The sequence below is a fragment of the Suricata suricatta genome, chromosome 10, assembly GCF_006229205.1.
Source record: "Suricata suricatta isolate VVHF042 chromosome 10, meerkat_22Aug2017_6uvM2_HiC, whole genome shotgun sequence".
NCBI lineage: Eukaryota > Metazoa > Chordata > Mammalia > Carnivora > Herpestidae > Suricata > Suricata suricatta.
The window spans coordinates 46,068,934-46,074,820 of NC_043709.1; the positions used below are offsets into that span (position 1 = coordinate 46,068,934).

Genomic DNA, 5,887 nt, shown 5'->3' on the forward strand with positions numbered 1-5,887 from the left:
GCTGCCAGAAGGAAGGTGCGCTGCAGGAGGTGAAGTGCGTGCCCCCACAGCTGCATCTGCCAACTCCCAGCCCCCAGCCGGCTGGATCGTGTAGGGGGAGGGAGCAGTTTCTCTTGGCACTGGAGGATTTGTGCTGCCACTGCCTGTGGTGCAGGACGCTGCCAGAAATGCAGTGCACTCCCACAGCCGCAGCAGAAGTGCACCCCTGCTGCTGCCATCAACTCCCTGCCGGGATCGCATAGGGTTGGGGGCTATTTTTTCCCTGTTGACACCCGGGATTCAGGATTCACTCGGCGAATGCCAGAGGCGAGATGCACTGTGGAAATTGGTGTGTGCTCCTGCTCCCACAGCCAAGGCCAAAGTGCGTGCCCCTGGGGCCGCCCCTGACTCTCTGCCAGGATCCCACAGGGGTGGAAGCTGTTGTTTCCCTTGTGCCACCCGGGTTCAGGACTTGTGGCTGCCCAGCGGTTATATATGGAGTGAGAGTTTTTCTCTCCACCGGCTTAAACGTTCTTTATCTCTTCTCTAGAAACAGTACTATCAGCATATTCAGTTTCTCTTTCTCTTCCCTTTGTCTCTCAGGGGCTCCACACGCTTTCCCTGTGTTGGACTGGGGCTCCCACCTCCCCTGCCCTCCTCAGGCTGGCCCGTTTTCCAGTCTCCCCAGTTCGCACTCACTCAGGCATCTTTGAGGTTGTCTTCTTCTGGAGTCTGTATTTTCTCCTTCCACTCTTGCAGATGAAAGTAATGTCCTCAGTTCGATAGATGGGGCAGGCAGACGAAGTTTACAGAGCTCCCTTCCTCTCTGCCATCTTGGCTCCTCTAAGAGCCATTTTCAAGTTTTGCCTAAAGAATAGAATCCTGATCCATGGACAAACACTTTGCTGCCTTAGTTTTCCCAGCTTTCTTTGCAGCTACGATAGCATCATGACTTGCTTCTGGCCAATGCAACTTAGATGAAATTTAGCTGGTAGAATATGGGGAAAATTTTGCTCTCTTAATATATAGGGTAGATAAAACCTTTCTCTTCCTCTCCTTTTTTCTGTCTTGAATGTAAACTTGACCTAATGGAGTTCATAGCAATCATAATGCATCCATGAGAAAATAAACATGCGGGGAAAAGCCTTCATGATAAAGATGGAAAAATAGAAATAGCCTATGCTAAGGGTCTGTGCTGAAGTATGATAAAACTACTGAATAACTTCAGAATCTGTCTGAAAAAAATTAAATTGTCATATTGTTGTATATGTTAAACATGTTACTTAAAAAGAATTAGAGGTAGCCTCCAAAATCAGGAAAACATAATGTATAGCCTTGACATGAGGGAGAAAAGGGTTGTGGGGAGATGGAAAGCTTTTGCTAATCCAATAGGAGCCAGGAAAGGAGAAAAGAAAGAAGAAAAGAAGTATAAAAAGAAAACACAAATTAAGATAGTAGTTTTTATCAGGACACAACCATTGTATATCAAAACTAAACTCATCAATTAAAAGATCTAGATTATCAGAGTCAATATGATTTTGAGATTGCCTAGGGGGTATACCTAAACAAAGACTCACAGAGTTAAAAAAAAAAAAAGGGGGCGATACAAAAAAGTATGACAAGCACATATCAGTTGAAAAAAAATGGCATAGTTCTATTAATATCAGATAAAAGAATTTAAGAGAACTTAGCTATTAATAAAAATAATGGTAGCAATGTCTTCTTTTTTCCCCAGTTTTATTGAGATGTAATTGACATACAGCACTATATAAGTTTAAGGTGTACAGCATAATACCTTGACTTCTATATACCGTGAAAGAATTACCACAAAAAAATTTAGTTTACATCCATCATCTCATATAGATACTAATAAAAGAAAAGAAATACTTGTTTCTTGTGACAAGAACTCTTAGGATCTACTCTCTTAACAACTTTCAAATATACCATACAGCAGTGTTAACTATAGTCATCATTTTGTACATTCCATTTTCAGTATTTACTTATAACCAGAAGTTTGTACCTAACAATATATCTTCTTTAAAGTAATGTTGGTATGAATAAAAAAGTAAAGAGTAAAAGAAAAAATAACTGTGCAGAGTCAACTACTATTAGCATATTAGGTATTTTCTTTGAGTATTTTCCTTTGCTTCTTTCCCTGACTGGAAGTAGCCGTGAATTTTTTTTTTATGACATAGGAAATTGATATATGATAATTATAGAAAAATTTAGACAATGCTTAAAAGTAAAAAGGGGAAAATAAAAATGATCATTATAACTAGAGATAATCCTATTACCATTTAATGTATATCTTTCTAGATATTTGATACACATGTAGAAATATACATTTTTGTTTTTAAAAATGGTGTCATGATGGGGTGCCTGTGTGGCTCAGTTAGTTAAGCACCTGACTCTTGATTTCAGCTCAGGTCATGATCTTGTGGTTCGTGGGTTTGAGCCTCATGTCAGGCTCTGTGCTGACTGTGCAAAGCCTTCTTAGGATTCTCTCCCTCTCTCTCTCTCTGCCTGCCCCTCGCTGGCTCTTGCATGCTCTCCCTCTCCCTCTCTGTCTCTCTCCGTCTCTCTTTAAAATAAATAAATATGGGGTGCCTGGGTGGTACAATCAGTCAAGCCTCTGATTCTTGATCTTGGCTCAGGTCATGATCTCATAGTCTGTGATTTCAAGCTCCACATCGGGCTCTGTGCTGAAAGTGTGGAGTCTGTTTGGGGTTCTGTCTTTCCTTCTCTCTGCCCCTCACCCACTTGTGCTCTCTCTCTCTCTCAAAATAAATTAAAAAATAAGCATAAACATAATAAATAAATAATAAAAATGGTGTCGTAATGTGTGCCCCTATTTTACCCAATGATATAGTGTAAATGTCTTTTTATATCATTAAATATTCTGTGTATCACTTTCATGCATATATATTATCCTTGTGTGACTTCACACAAGGATAATATATTTCTATTTCTCAATGCATATTTTTATAAAGTTGAAATGATACTGTGTATCATTTCCCATTTTTCTTTTTTCACTTACTATAATCTAAGCAACTTTACATGTTACTAAGATTTTTTTCTATAGCTAAATTTGCGTGATCAAATGTTATTTTATAGCTGTGGGTAACTGAATTAGCTATTGCTCTCTTGAGAATTTAAGTTGCTCACAATATTAAGTTGTTCTACTTATAGATGCTACAACAATAGTCATTTTTTGGAATAATTTATTTTAATTTGTAGCTTTGAGCCATTATAACAAGCTGGCACTTGTTTATATAAACTAACAAGAACTTAAGGTTCATCACATAAGTACTTCATTTCTTAGCTTGACCTAGTAAATTTTCAGCTTCATTGATTTTTGGCTGCCATATAAGGAAACCCTCCCTTACTGGGTGATTTAAAAGCTTCATTTGTTGATGAGCATCACTTACTTCCCCTTTATTGGCAGTAGGGTTTACACCTAGTACTAATGCTGCTTATCATTTTATCACCTCTGTGATAGCCACCACTGAAGACAGATTTTGGTAGACTTTGAAAACCTTGGTTATTTCTGAGGCTTCATTTGGAGTTTCAAGGTTTGCAAAAGATAACGACTTGCAAATCCTGCAGCAGCAGTGGTCAGTCCAACTGCTACCATTGACCTGGCCATGGCTATGGCTCTGGCGCAGAGCTCCCTGGTCTCCACTGAGAGCATGTTCATCCCAGCCCAAAGACGGCAGCTACCATTCCACGCCTCTCCAGAAGAATTTTTAATGATGCTTGGATCTCCTAGATTTTCCCTCAAATTTATTATAAATACAAGGAAGGCACCAGCAAGGCATTAATTGAATGTCTAATTTAATTATTAATATGCATATAATTAGCATATTTGCCCTGGATAAGTCAAATACATGAATTAATAATGTTGAATTTAATGTGCTGATTATATTCTTCATAGTGTAAGTCAGTCTTCTTAGGAAATCTATGCAGATAGGACATTTATTTCTCTTTTATTAGACCTGAGGAGCTTATTACAATTCTTAGGTATCACAGACTTTTTCAGTGTTTTATATGGGTTTTTTTGGTATTTAATGGGTCAAATTTGTGATTTGATGCAAAGTCTTTGGTAACATGATCCTCCCATCACAACATTGTTTTTCCCTGAATCCCTGCCTCCCCAAGTATTAAGGACCAGCTGGGCTGGTGGGGGCGGTCTGTTTTCTGAAACTGTAAATGTCACTGGAATCGAGGGAGCAGGCCAAGCACAGAGTTACTTGGATTGCTGAGCTGAGCGAGCTGCAGAAGAGCATTCTGGATCTTTGGACTGAGGGTGAGGGGCAGAGACAGGTATTAGAAGTCAGAGAATTGTGCCAGGAATTGAAAAGCCAGGGATGGAAGAGTGATAAAAAAAGATCTGGAAGAGTGTGGTCTGGACCTGTCCACATACCTGGCTGGAGGCTGTTCCTGCCAACTTTATTGCATTGACTTCCCTATGGCACAAGAGGGTGTGTTCCCAGAGTCAGGAGAGATGTCACCAACATGCTGGTTGCCACCTCTCTAGCTAATGTTCATCTTTAGGATCAGTAGTGTCTCAGCTTCATGAAGGTGCATATATTAGTTCTTATGGCTGCTGTAACAAATTACCGCAAACCCAGTGGCTTAAAACAACACAAATTTACTATCTTAGCATTTTGGAGATCAGAAGTCTAAAATGGGCCTCACTGGCCTAACATCAGGGTGTTGGCAGAACAGGGGTTTCTTTCTAGAGGCATTAGGGAAGAGTCTCTTTCCATGCCATGTCCACAAAAGATCAGTCTTCAGACTTAACACATGTCTACAGGAAACCTTTGGCTGTTTGACTACTGCACAAAGGCCCCCAGGCCTATACACAGAAGTCCCTTTTGAAAACTAAGCAGCCCTAAGTAGGGCACATTCTGCAAAGCCTACTTCAGATGTGGCCATGGAGATAAATGGACAAGAAGAACCACCCCTTGTGCCCATAGGACAAAACCCGGGATCATGGAGAGAAGGGGACAGGGGCTCAGGAGAGAGGTCTCCACTGCCGCACCCCCAATTCCCCAGACATCAAGAATACCAACTGCCAGATGGGCTAACCTAGGAACTTACTACTCTACCAGGGCAGGGAATCTTTGCAATTACCGCTCTGCAGGATCTGATGATTGCTGTGAACGAGAGGCTGCTGTTTTCTTCCCATTTTCCCTTTTTTCAAATAGATTGTGAAAGTTTGTGTGTATATTGGTTACCCCCTTCCTGCTTTGCAATTTATAACAGGAAGGTTGGAGGACAGATTTGTCTTTTAGTTTATAGGCTACCAGACCATGAGAAATTATATGTGAATGTTATAAATAGGACTGGGAATTAACCAGAGATTGTGCACTTTGAGCTGGATGCAGAAACTGGATGGGACTTTAGTGGTTTCTCTCCCCAGAGAGGAAAAAATTGTGTGGGAAGAGGGTGTACATGGATATTTGGATGATTCAGGGGGGAAAATGGGCCAGAGACTGTTAGTTGCCTCTCATTATCTCTTCTCTTCTTTCCTCATATTAGAAGTCTTTAGCTTGGCACATGGACACCCAGAAAGAGAATATATTCCCCAGCCTTGCTCACAGTTCCATTATTCATATGATGAAGTCTTGGGCAATGGGATCTGAGTGGGAGTGATGTTTGTGACTTCTGGGTTGCACCTTTTTTTTTTTTAAGTTTATTTTATTTTGAGAGAGAGGGGGGCACAGAGAGAGAAGGAGAGAGAAAATCCCAAGAAAGCTCCCTGCTGTCAGCACTGAGCCTGACTCACAACTCAATCTCAGGAACTGTGAGATCATGACCTGAGCCAAAATCAAGAGTGGGCCGCTTAACCAACTGAGCCACCCAGGTGCCCCCTGGGTCACACTCTTAAAGGGAGTAGCATACT

General features: G+C 41.0%; 1 pseudogene; it reads right to left on the reverse strand.

Annotated features, from left to right (window-relative positions):
• Positions 1-3,290: 3,290 nt before the first annotated feature.
• LOC115304700 lies at positions 3,291-3,625 on the reverse strand (annotated as a pseudogene).
• Positions 3,626-5,887: the final 2,262 nt, after the last annotated feature.